Genomic DNA, 11,741 nt, shown 5'->3' on the forward strand with positions numbered 1-11,741 from the left:
CTTGGTTCCACTCCTGCTGTTGTCAGCCCCTGTGACATGCTAGCCCAGCTCCACAGTCAGGTAATCAGGATCAGCCTGATGACCACCTTGAGTTCTTTGTCTCCTGGTTCAGTTACTCACACATGGAGCTATCCGTTTGTTCATTCTAGCATTCAATCTATGGTGAATAGATTTCTGAGCACCTACTGTGTGCAGGGTGAGACACGACCTCCCCCCTGCTGGAATCCAGTTTTGTGAAAAACATGATAGAAATACCTCCGACATGAGCTGGGAGCGGCAGGTATGCAGCAGGCGCTCAGCATATCCTAGCTCCCATTTCTTCTACGGTGCCGTAAGTCCTGTCCCAGTGGTGCATGCAAGGCTAGTGGAACCCTGTGGGGTCTCCCAGGGCTCTGAGGTCTGAGCATGCCTACTCCTGCACGGCCTGAGCCTCTTTCCCCTTTTTTCCTAATCACCAGTATAACCCTGCTCCATCCTTGGCTCTTGGGCTTTTGTCTGTTTCTGATCAAATATGTCTTTCTCTCCCAGAGTCTCAGCATGCTTCTCTCATGCTTTACATCTGGCCCTGACTCACTCAGATCTGAGCTCTCTGGACCCCTTTCTATGGGTCTGTGTCTCTCTTGGTCCTTGTAGTTCTCTTGGCCTCTCCCAAGCTCTCCCGTGCTGCCTGCCACATCTGTATCTCTCTCTGGGTGGAACACGAATGCATAGCCTTGCTCTCTTCTCACCCCAGCACCTTTCTCTCTTTCCTTTCTCTGGGTCTCACTTTATTGGACTGGGTATGTTTCTTTCTTGATCTCTCTCATTCTCTATGGATTTCTCTTTTGTCTCCCTGGGTCCCTGTCCTCAGGATCTCTCCAGCCCCCTGCTCCCTAAGGGTATTCTCCCTCCCCTCCCTGTTCTCTCTTGCTATGTGTGTGTGCATGTGTGCATGTGCATGTGTGAGTGTGTGCATATGTGCATGTGTGAGCACATGCATGTGTGCATGTGTGTGCATGTGTGAGTGCATATGTACACTGTGTGCATGTGTGTACATGCATGTGTGACTGTGTACATGCATGTGTGAATGTGTGCATATATGCATGTGTATGCATGTGTGTGTGGCCCTCTCTCCCTCCTGCTCCCTCTCACTCTCTGCTTTCTCGTACCTTCTCTGGCATTCTCACACTCCCTGCCCCTCCGCCCATCCCTGTCTCTCTGCTGCTCTGTGCACCCTCCCAACTCCCCAACATGCTTTCTCTCCCACACTCAACCTTTACGTCTTCACTCCGGCAACAATGGGCTTGTCCCCTGAGAAGCAATAAGAACACACACACGCACACACACACACACACACACACGGAAGCAGCAGCAGCAACATCTCCTTTTGGAGCCATTCAGGCAAAGAGGGGAGTTGCAGGGCTCAGCTTGAAGGCTTTGCTCTGCTTCCCACATTGTAGGACAAGCCTCCAACAGGACCTGTGGAGCCACGCCGTGCTCATTTGTATAAACGCCCTGGTTGATTTTGCTTCTCACCTTCTGGTGACTGTCTCTTGCATGCTAATTCTTGTCCTGGTGATCTCTGCTGCGGACATGGTTTTAACATGTACTTCACCCTGCTGAGACCTGACCCAGCTCTGACTAAGCTCCAGGCTGAGCCTCATCCACTGTTACCATAGCCCTGGCCTTGACCACAGATTGACTCTGACCCTGGCCAAAACCTGGTTATACTCCTGTAAGCACAACCTCCAATGCTATAAGGAAAGCCTTTCTTCTTACCCCGGAGCTTCTGTTTCTGCTGTTGACAGGACTCCAGAGTAAAAAATCTCCTTGTCTTCGCCGGGTGCAGTGACTCACACCTGTAATCCCAGGACTTGTGAGGCCGAGGCAGGCGAATCACGAGGTCAGGAGTTCGAGACCAGCCTGACCAACATGGTAAAACCCCATCTCTACTAAAAATACAAAAAATTAGCTGGGCATAGTGGTGGGCGCTTATAATCCCAGCAACTCGGGAAGCTGAGGTGGAAGAATCACTTGAACCCGGGTGGCAGAGGTTGCCGTGAGCTGAGATCGCGCCACTGCATTCCAGCCTGGTGACAGAGTGAGACCCCATCTCAAAAAAAAAAAAAAATCTCCTTTTCTCATGTCAGGAAGGCTTCACCTCCAGCTCATGGAGCCGAGGGCTTGGTCACATTCTGCAGATGGCCCATCCAGTATCGCCCATCATCAGGCCCACAACATGGATATTTCCAAGGACCTAGATACGCATTGCTTGGAGCTCTGGGCCACAAGATTGCTCACATTCACCTTGCACTGCCCATCACGTGCCGCCATAGCCCCCCATAGTCAATACCATAACTCCCTCTTCCTTGTGAGGGGCAGTCCCCGCACAGCTCATCCCCAGACGCGTTGGGCCTGGTTCCATGGCGTTTTGATTCCCACTTCCCCTCCCCTAATTGGGGGAAAGGTAGGGGGAGAGTGGGGGCCCACGGCACACCTGTGGTTTGCTTCTGTGGTGGCTCCTCGGCCCAGGAATAATCATGCAGCTTCCCACAGTGACATCCTTCCACTCCCTCCAGGAGACAACACTTCTACCTCTGCCTTTCTGTAGATGAGGAACCTGAGGCTCAGAGACCCAAGACTTGCCTGAGATCAGACGGCAGCCAGTCAGTGACACAAGCATCACGGAAGTCTGGTCCTCTACGCCCAGAGGACGCATAGCATTTTCTTCCACTCCCCCCTCTCTCACCCTTGGGGTTGGAAACCCCCGGGAGGCTAAGTGATCACAGGGAAAGCTCAGATCAAAGGCTTGGCATGTGCCCCCCATTCTCTGTGAGACCTGACCCTGACTTGGAGACTTTGTCTGTAAAATGGGATGATTTAGCCCTGCATTACCTTCCTCTGCCAGTTGCTATGGGAAACCAGGAGTTGGAGGCACAAGCAGATTCCGCAACACAAAGCCCAGCTTCTCAGGCCCCCAGCCTCCCACTTTGGGGAGTGGGGGAGGGGAGGACCAGCCAGGCTGGGCACCTCAGTGCCCCGCAAGAAACCAAGGACACAACGGACAGGGGGGTAAATGCAGAAAGGAGGACTCCTCCAGCTTCTAGCTCAGACAGTTCCCTTAGCCCTGCCGAGGGAGACAGTCTTGTGCTTTGCTCTTGATCCAGCTACCCAGTGCCAGATGTGCACTGACAGTAAACCCTAGCTCCACCAGCACCACCACCACCACCACCACCATACCCACCCCATTCCTGGCCCTGATGGCACTTTTGTCTCTGCAACTGTCAGGGCCTGGCCTGCTTATGCGTAGTCATGGAGGGAGGGCTATTTAGATGCTGGAGGGGGTGGGGAAACCAAAAGAAAAGAAGTATTTCCCATTCAAGTGAGGGAACGGACCTGGACACCATAGCCAACAGAGTCTTGCAAGGCCATGGGGAGCCTCACTGACAGATCCTTCGAGGTGAAGCCCAGCATCCTCATTTCACAGGTGCAGAGCTGTGCCACTGGCCCACGGCCATGCAGAACCTCAGAGGAAGGGCTGGGCTAAGAATCCACATCCTGCCAATTAAAGGGACTTCCAGTAACACTATCTCCTGGCAGTTAATTTCATGAAGACACCTCTGTTTGTACCTAGATGTTTGCTGGCTCTAATTGGAGCGTTCTTTCCATCTAAGCAGAAGGTTAAAGTGAAGGATGCAGCTGATATTTTCTAAATGAAGACATACATTTTGCTATAAAAACAGAACATAAAGTGAACTGGGCTTGGTATATCCAGCCAAATCCCAAATAAACTCACCCAATGCCACAGTGACTGCTCTAGCCCCAACCTTGCGTCCCTTCAGGGATGAAGACCTCAAAAGACAGTTTCATTTTCTCTCTAGAACTTAGCGTTTCATAGCCAGGAACCCTGGCAAACCTGAGCTGCTCTAACAGGTCAACCCATCCTCCTTGGTCCACGAAGCTTTTCTTACCCATGGCTTCTGGCCGGACTACCTGTCACCCAGCAATCTTCATCCCTCACAATAAGGAGCCCAGTCAAAGTCCAGGCATGGTTCCATTTTGAGGATCCATCCTGCACTACAGATTTTGAGTTCTGCATCTCTGGCTTTCTCTGGGAATGGGACAGAGGTACCCAGGGCCAACCCTGAGCCTGGCCAGGAAAGCATGTCCACAGGACACCCACTGCCTTCCACAATACGGGTTACTGGGTCTAGTCTGCCCTCTCTCTCCTTGCTGGGGCTGTGAACCCACAGTGAACACTGAGCCAGTGCCTCCCTGGCTCACTCCGGCCACACCAGCCTTCCTGCTGTTGCTCAAAGACACCAAGCTTGAGCGCAGTGGCTCATGCCTGTCATCCCAGCACGCTGGGAGGCTGAGGCGGGCAGATCACCTGAGGTCAGGAGTTCAAGACCAGCCGGGCCAGCACGGTGAAACCCCATCTCTACTAAAAATATTTTTTTAAAAATTAGCCGGGCCTGGTTGTACATGCCTGTAATCCCAGCTACTTGGGAGGCTGAGGCAGGAGAATTGCTTGAACCTGAGAGGTGGAGATTGCAGTGAGCCGAGACTGAGCCACTGCAGTCCAACCTGGGCGACAAGAATGAAACTCCGTCTCAAAAAAAAAAAGATGCCACGCTCATTCCTCCCATCACTTTGCGCTGGCTGTTCCCACTGTCCAGAACAGTCTTTCCCCGAGACTCACAGGTGCTGCATTTCTCATTACTCAGCTCTCATCTCAGGGCCACACCCCAGGGAGCCTCCAGCAGCCAGCCACTCTATTGCGTCCTTTTATGTTATATGGTGGGGACAGTCTCCATTTTTTAAACAGCATTACCGAGGCATAATTGACATTCCATCAACTACACACCTTTAAAGCACAAGGCTGGGTAAGTTTTGACCTATGTACATACCTGTCAAACCGTCACCCCAACCAAGCTAGGGAACAAGGACCCATCCCCTCTAGAAGTTCTCTCCTGCCCCTGTTTATCCCTCCTCCCCCAACTCCCCATCCCCAGGCGACCACTGATCTGCTCCTGGCACCACAGATTGGTTTTCATGTCCTAGACTGGTGTATAAATGGAACCATACAGGATGTACTCTGCTTCACTCTGACTTCTTTCACTTGGCATGATTATTCTGAGATTTATCCATATTGTTGCATATATCCGTGGTCCATTCCTTCTCAACTGTACCACAATTTGTTCACTCACTGATGCCCATTTGGGCATTTTCAGTGTGGGGCTATAATCCATCAAGCTGCTGGGAACATTCATGAGCAAGTCCTCAGGTGGAAAAATGCTTTCTTTTTCTTGGGGAAATGCCAAGGAGCAGAAGGTTTGGGTCACATGGTAGCGAAGTATGATTCGCTTCTTAAGCAGCTGCAATAGATTTTCCCAAATGATTGTATCATCGTACATTCCCACCAGCCGAGTTTGAAAGTCCCAGTGCCTCCGCATCTTGGTAAGTTATTATTATTATTATTTTGAGATGGAGTTTCGCTCTTGTTGCCCAGGCTGGAGTACAATGGCACTATCTCAGCTCATCACAACCTCTGCCTCCCAGGTTCAAGTGATTCTCCTGCCTCAGCCTCCCGAGTAGCTGGGATTACAGGCATGCTCCACCATGCCCAGTTCATTTTGTATTTTCAGTAGAGACAGGGTTTCTCCATGTTGATCGAGCTGGTCTCGAACTCCTGACCTCAGGTGATCCTCCCGCCTCAGCCTCCCAAAGTTCTGGGATTACAGGCATGAGCTGGCCCCTTGTAAGTTATTTTAATCAGTCATTCTAATAAGTAGGTAGTGGTATCTCATTGCAGTTGTGATTTACAATAATGACATCATTCCCTAATGATGAATGACATGGAGCATCTTTTCACGCGCTTACTTGCCATGTATATATCTGATATGGTGCAGCATTTATTCCTTTGTGTTATTTTATTTATGGTAATTCTTTTTTTTTTCCAGACGGAGTCTTGCCCTGTCACCCAGGCTGGAGTGCAATGTCATGATCTTGGCTCACTGCAACCTCTGCCTCCTGGGTTCAAGCGATTCTCCTGCCTCAGTCTCCCGAGTAACTGGGATTATAGGTGTGTGCCACCACGCCCAGCTACTTTTTTGTATCTTTAGTAGAGGGGGTCTTTCACCATGTTGGCCAGGCTGGTCTCGAACTCCTGAACTCGTGATCCACCTGCCTTGGCCTCCCAAAGTGCTGGGATTACAGGCCTGAGCCATTGTGTCCAGCCTATGGTAATTCTTAATAGAATGTATTTGCTTGTGTATTGTCTTCTATTTGTCACCTACCACCACTACTGGGCTATAAGCTCCACTGACTGGGGCAGGACTAGGTTGCTCCTGTATCCCCCACACCCAAAAGAGCACCTGGCACTTGATGGACAGACGCGCCATGAATACTGTTGGAAGAGTAAATGAATGAGGCTGAATTCTAGCTCCCGCTCTGCCTCCTTGTGTGGCCCTGAACAAGGTTCCCCAGTCTCCATTTCCCAGCTTGTAAAGTGAGTCAGAGGTGTTGGATTCAGAAACCTTGAGGAGCCTCCCAGCTCTGGCTTGTAATGGGTTGGGGGCCACATCCCCTTCTGGCCGCTCCGGGTTTTCCCTTACTCTACATCTTCCAACCTCGGCACCGCTGGGCCATGGTCCCCCAGATATCCTGTCTTGGCAGCAGAGGGAGTGACACTTCTTTTGAATCTGGGAGCCTGGACGCCATAGCCCACCCTGCAGCACCTAATCACTCCTGAGCCCCAGACCTGCCACCTTAGCCAGAGGAGCTGGCACCCTGCCGAGGAGTTGTTATGGATCCAGAGAGCTCAATACTCCTGCCTGACTGTTCCCTAATCCCTCCCACGCCTTCCATACACAACCAGAGACCCCCAGAACCCAGAACTCCCCTCTGCTCCCGGACCATGAGCTCCAAGGACCTCTCCAAGTGAACCCCAGTGCTGGGCCAATGGGTTGGGCTGATGGCCACAAGGGAAGTAGGATGGTCCCAATATCCGTAACACGTCAAAGGGAAAGGGCTGACCTGGACACTAAACCCCTGGTTCCAGCCCCTGCACTCCCACCTTGATGTGTGATCTGAGGGGGGGAGGCCCTTCTGTGCTGTGGCCTCAGTTTCCCCATTAGTGCACTGAGGAGGGAGATACAATGTTCCCAGGCCCGGTCAGTGCTGGTACCTAGCAATGCAGTTTCTTCCAGTGTAGACGCCGTTGGGTTTCTCATTCCGCTGGTCATTTTTGTATCAGGTGAGGTGGGCTGGGGTGGGGGATCATGACGGGGGTTATGGGCAGAGGAGGGAGTACAAATGCAGGAGCTCTCAGGGACAGAAGGCTGCCCAGGCAGCAATGAGACTGTGACACCCACTGCCCAGCTGGTCTCTGCAGGGAGGCACAGAGAAGGTCACCTGTGAAGACCTCCACGCATGCAGGAACCACTGGACTAGACATCCATGGCAGCCAAGGAGTCATCTGAGGGATTCATGGGGGAAACCCAGAGAGCTTTGAAGGCTTTGGTGCAGGATGACTGAGTCGGGCTGGGTTTAATGGTGTTGGCCTCACCACAACTATAGAGTTGGAAATGTTGAGGCCACAGGGTGCCAGGCCCTGCTCATGTGGAAGACAGAGACCACACCCAGGGTCAGGGTCAGAGTGCAGCCTGGGCTGGAGAGCAGAGGGCAGGGAAGCAGCCCCTCAAGGGATGCTCAGAAGCCCATGACCTGGCCCCAGACACAGAGCACTGGCTGAGCTGGGCTGTGCTGGACCAGACCCCTGGGAGAGAGAGAAAGGATGGCTTCACCTCTCACTGCCTTGTGCCAAGGAAACACACAAAGGCGTTGGTCCAGGGAAGAATGGAAAGGAGGTCAGGAGTCGGCAAATCAGAACTAAAGAGGATCCCAGCAGCCTGTGGGGCGGATCCTGTGGCTTAGGAATGCAGATGCTCTGGAAGAGGGCAGATGGGAGGGAGGCTGCAGAGATACACGAGGTCCTGTAGGGTGTGTGGAGAGGCAGAAGATGGGAAAGACAGGGGAGAGTCTGATATCCTGAAAGAAAGGGAGAAGAAAAGAAGGAAGTGGCCGGGCGCAGTGGCTCACACCTGTAATCCCAGCACTTTGGGAGACCAAGGCAGGCAGATCACTTGAGGTCAGGAATTCGAGACCAGCCTGGCCAACATGGTGAAACCCAATCTCTACTAAAAAAAAAAAAAAAAATTAGCCAGGCGTGGTGGCACATGCCTGTAATCCCAGCACTTTGGGAGGCTGAGGCGGGCAGATCACTTGAGGTCAGGAGTTTGAGACCAGCCTGGCCAACGTAGTGAAACCCCGTCTCTACTGAAAATACAAAAAAAAAAAAAAAAAATTAGCTGGACGTGGTGGCACACGCCTGTAATCCAGCTACTTGGGAGGCTGAGGCAGGCTGGAACCCGGGAGGCGGAGGTTGTAGTGAGCCAAGATCGCTCCATTGCACTCCCGCCTGGGCTACAAAGCAAGACTCCATCTCAAAAAAAACAAAAAAACAAAAGAAACACACACACACACACACAAAGGCGATGATGAGAAAGAAAACGCAGGGCCACCAACACGGGAGGAGTGAGAAGTGGGGCCAGTGTCACAGCAGAATGAGCTGTGAGATGGGAGGGAGAGGACGGAGACAACTGAGGGGCCAGGGAGACAGCCGTCAGCGTGAGAAGCACTGCAGCTGCTCTCACGGATGGACGGCAGGTGAGCAGGGCCCGAAGGGATGGAGCTGACCCTTGCGCCACCCACAGATGCCTCTGTCGTCAGCTGGGAACGCAGAGCCCTGATGAACTGCAGAAATGTTTTAAATGAAAGTCTTCCAAGCATCAAAATATTGAAGCCGTTGTTGTCTCACTGTGGGTTAGTTGCTATGGAGAAATTCAGCCCCGGCAGCCACTCTAATCAGACGCCCATGGGAGACAGGGCCCAAATGGGCTGGTTTAGGGCTGGCATCAGGGAAGGGGTTCCCCGCCCAGAGCCAAGAATCGTGGGGGCTCAAGTCAGAACAGCTCCCCACCTCCCAGCCACGCTTCCTAAAAGTCACCCAAACTGAGTCTTCTCCATTGTTGGAGGCACAGAGCTGATAGGGAAACTGAGGCCCAGAGAAGGTGAAAGACCCGCCAAGGTCACAGAACTAGTCAACAGCATGGCTGAGACCACATCCCAAGTGCCTGCTCTGGTTATAGATGTCTTCCCAGCACGTAGTCTGCTTCTCTTCCAAGACCCCGTTTGCCAGGCATTTCAAAGCCGGACCCATCTCAGGAGTAAGTCAACACCCTAAAGACAGTGACTTCCCAGAGTGGGGCCACGCAGGCCAAGCAAGAGACCTTCCTGGGCTGTGGAGCAGGACCCTGGTGCTTCTCCTAGACTCCTACACAGCCCAGCCAAGCATGGCTAGGGAGGGTCTTCTCTGCTCAATTCCAGACCGAGTCCACCTTCCCGTGCCCGTGCACCTGCCTGGGTGCTCATGCCTCTGAGCCTTCGCTCAGGCTGATCTCTGCCTGAAATGCCCACCCCATCGGATGCCCCTTTTTTTCAATCCCAGTGTCAACAATGCCCCTTGCTATGTCGTGGATTGGCCATGATGAGATGCAGAGGTCATTTCCCCACCTTCCTTGTCTCTCACCTGAACACTGGCAACAGTCTTTCGAACACTCTGACCCTCCCTGCATATATGAGGCTCATTTTTTTTTTCTGAGACAGAGTCTTGCTCTGTCCCCTAGACTGGAGTAGAGTGGCGCGATCTCAGCTCACTGCAACCCCTGCGTCTTGGGTTCAAGCGATTCTCCCCCCTCAGCCTCCCCACTAGCTGGGATTACAGGAACCTACCACCACACCTGGCTAATGTTTTGTATTTTTAGTAGAGATGGGGTTTCACCATGTTGGCCAGGCTGGTTTTGAACTCCTGACTTCAAGTGATCCGCCTGCCTCAGCCTCCCAAAGTGTTAGGATTATAGGCGTGAGCCACCGACCCCCAGCCGAGGCTGATCTTAAGTTGCACCAGCTCACAGGTGCATGCAGCATCTCCTCTCAGACCCCTCCCCACTGCCTGCCACCTCCTAGACACTCGGCCTTCCTCCAGTTCCTGGAATGTTCCTGTCTCTCCTACTTCAGGGCCATCACATCTGCTGTGCCCTTTGTCTGGAAGGTTCTTTCTTCCTCTCTTCACCTTGTCAATGTCTTCCTCCTTAGCTCTGCAGAGAGAGTGTTAACAACCTTCTCACCATGTTAAATTAGGTGCCTCTCTGACGTCTCTTTTCTCTTCTCTTTTTTTTTTTGAGACAGAGTCTTACTCTGTCACCCAGGCTGGAGTTCAGTGGCACCGTGTTGGCTCACTACAACCTCTGTCTCCTGGGTTCAAGCAATTGTCCTGCCTCAGTCTCCCAAGTAGCTGGGGCTACAGGTGCCCACCACTACACCCAGCTAATTTTTAAAATGTGTTTAGTAGAGACGGGGTTTCACAGGGCCACCTGTTAAGGGAACACACATGTTGGCCAGGCTGGTCTTGAACTCCTGACCTCAGGTGATCCACCTGCCTTGGCCTCCCAAAGCGCTGCGATTACAGGCATGAGCCACTGCGCCTGGCCTGACTGTTCTCTCTTACAACAGCTGGCACTTCTACTTAGCGGTGGCACTTCTACTTAGTGGCGATGCTCCCCATTCGTCATTGTATTTTCCTGTCCTGTTCTTGGATGTCTGCCTCTCCTGCGAGGCTATAAGTTTGATGAGAGCAGCAACATGGCAACTGATTGCCACAGGATCCCTGGCACCTAGCAGAGTTCCCGGCACATGGTAGAGGTTCAGCAAATATTTCAAACAGCGAACAGGTGAAGGCTGAGCCCCTGCTCTCGGCACACGCACAAGATGGGTAAGTATGGAGTGTGGAGCTGCAGACACCATGTCTGAGTGGGGAGGGATGCGAACCCCTAAACGGGATCCTCTTCTTGAGGCTTCTAGGAAGGTCACTCAGCCAGTGATGTGAGATTGGGGTTCACTCACCTCTGGCATCAAAGAATTCATCATCTGAGCTCTCCACGGAGTCGCTGAGGACATTTCGAAGGTGCCAGGGGGCACCGCCGCCCGGGGGAGGGCCACCTGTTAAAGGGAACACATCTGTTAACTAAGCCTGAGATGGTGCCCCAGTACGAGGGAGGTGACCCAGGACCCCCCACCCCAACCGGACTAAAGGCCAGTTAGCATCCTGCACATCTGTGCCCTCTCCTTCCGAGGCCTCAGGCCTCATAGAGACCTCCCTCTCCTGTGCTGTCATTGAAGCTCAAAAGCTTCTCTGAGTAAGCACAGCAGAGCAGGAATGAGTGTGCCCATTTTGCAAGTCCTAACACCGAGGCTGGTGGTAATTAAGAGCCTTTGCCAAGGTGACTTTGCCAAGCAGTGTCTCAGTCAGCACAGGGGAAGCTCTGCTGCATTAACAAATGAGCTCAGACGTTTAAACAGCAGTGGTTCATTTCTCACTCACACACAGGCTGGAAGGGAGCTCTGCTCGTCGTGGTCACTCAAAGGTGCCACCACTTTGTAATGTCACCAGCCCAAAAGGAGACATCAGGTTCTAGCCAAGCAGGGCAGAAGGGCTCAGAAAATCTCACCAGTCTTAAATGCTTCTGCCCAGAAATCACACACTTCTGCTCACATTTCACTGGCCCTGGCTACCAGGCACACACATCCTGTCCCTCAGAGACCTGCGTTCTTGTATCAGCAATGCCCCTGCCTCAGTTTTT

The 11,741-nt window shown here is 52.5% G+C and overlaps 1 protein-coding gene across 1 annotated transcript in view; it reads right to left on the bottom strand.

Moving 5' to 3' along the window:
• The window catches only part of PITPNM3 (PITPNM family member 3), an 84,959-nt gene extending 73,862 nt beyond the window's left edge, over positions 1–11,097 (bottom strand). The window contains exon 1 of the mRNA XM_025362595.1: positions 11,005–11,097. The gene's annotated coding sequence lies outside the window, so the exon portion shown is untranslated. The remainder of the gene's footprint in view (positions 1–11,004) is intronic.
• Positions 11,098–11,741: the final 644 nt, after the last annotated feature.

The sequence above is a fragment of the Theropithecus gelada genome, chromosome 16 (assembly GCF_003255815.1).
Source record: "Theropithecus gelada isolate Dixy chromosome 16, Tgel_1.0, whole genome shotgun sequence".
Taxonomy (NCBI): Eukaryota; Metazoa; Chordata; class Mammalia; order Primates; family Cercopithecidae; genus Theropithecus; species Theropithecus gelada.